This window comes from Arachis ipaensis, chromosome B8 (genome assembly GCF_059453495.1).
Source record: "Arachis ipaensis isolate K30076 ecotype BB chromosome B8, ASM5945349v1, whole genome shotgun sequence".
Classification (NCBI taxonomy): Eukaryota; Viridiplantae; Streptophyta; class Magnoliopsida; order Fabales; family Fabaceae; genus Arachis; species Arachis ipaensis.
Genome location: NC_142443.1, coordinates 94271488 through 94272750, shown reverse-complemented (window position 1 = coordinate 94272750; position 1263 = coordinate 94271488). Strand labels below are relative to the sequence as shown.

At 36.6% G+C, this 1263-nt stretch overlaps 1 non-coding gene across 1 annotated transcript; it reads right to left on the bottom strand.

Moving 5' to 3' along the window:
* Positions 1–913: 913 nt before the first annotated feature.
* LOC148548874 (small nucleolar RNA R71) lies at positions 914–1021 on the bottom strand. The gene has a single exon (XR_015897340.1). It is a non-coding gene; the product is annotated as a small nucleolar RNA R71 (small nucleolar RNA).
* Positions 1022–1263: the final 242 nt, after the last annotated feature.

The window sequence follows — 1263 nt, the reverse complement described above, 5'->3', positions numbered from 1 at the left end:
AAACTGCCCAACGAACTCTCTACCTTTAACTTTCGAAAATTCCTTCCCTCTTTTTCAAAATTTCATTTTAATTAACTAATTGTTTTAATTTTAACTTAATTTTAATTATTAATTTTCGAATTTTAAATTTAATTTTAAAATATTTTTATTTTATTTTGTTTAATTTTTGAATTCCCCTCTCTCTCATCTCCTTCTATTTATTTATTCATCTACTAACACTTCTCCTCACCCAAAAACTCGAACCCCTTCTCCTCCTCTGAGTTCAAATTCTTCTCTTCTTCATTCTTTTTCTTCTTTTCTTCTACTCACACAAGGGAACCTCTATACTGTGGTAAAAAGGATCCCTATTATTATTTTCTGTTCCCTTCTTTTTCATATGAGCAGGAGCAAGGACAAGAACATTCTTGTTGAAGCAGATCCTGAACCTGAAAGGACTCTGAAAAGGAAACTAAGAGAAGCTAAAATACAACAATCCAGAGACAACTTTACAGAAATTTTCGAAAAGAAAGAGGAGATGGCAGCCGAAAATAATAATAATAATGCAAGGAAGATGCTTGGTGACTTCACTGCACCTAATTCCAATTTACATGGAAGAAGCATCTCAATTCCTGCCATTGGAGCAAACAATTTTGAGCTTAAACCTCAATTAGTTTCTCTGATGCAACAGAACTGCAAGTTTCATGGACTTCCATCTGAAGATCCTTTTCAGTTCTTAAATGAATTCTTGCAGATCTGTGACACTGTTAAGACCAATGGGGTTGATCCTAAGGTCTACAGGCGTATGCTTTTCCCGTTTGCTGTAAGAGACAGAGCTAGAGTATGGCTGGACTCTCAACCTAAAGATAGCCTGAAATCTTGGGATAAGCTAGTCACGGCTTTCTTAGCCAAGTTCTTTCCTCCTCAAAAGCTTAGTAAGCTTAGAGTGGATGTTCAAACCTTCAAACAGAAAGAAGGTGAATCCCTCTATGAAGCTTGGGAGAGATATAAGCAACTGACCAAAAAGTGTCCTTCTGACATGCTTTCAGAATGGACCATTTTGAATATATTCTATGATGGTCTATCTGAAGTATCAAAGATGTCATTGGACCATTCTGCAGGTGGATCCATTCACCTAAAGAAAATGCCTGCAGAAGCTCAAGAACTCATTGACATGGTTGCTAATAACCAGTTCATGTACACTTCTGAGAGGAATCCTGTAAGTAATGGGACACCTCAGAAGAAGGAAGTTCTTGAAATTGATACTCTGAATGCCATACTGGCTCA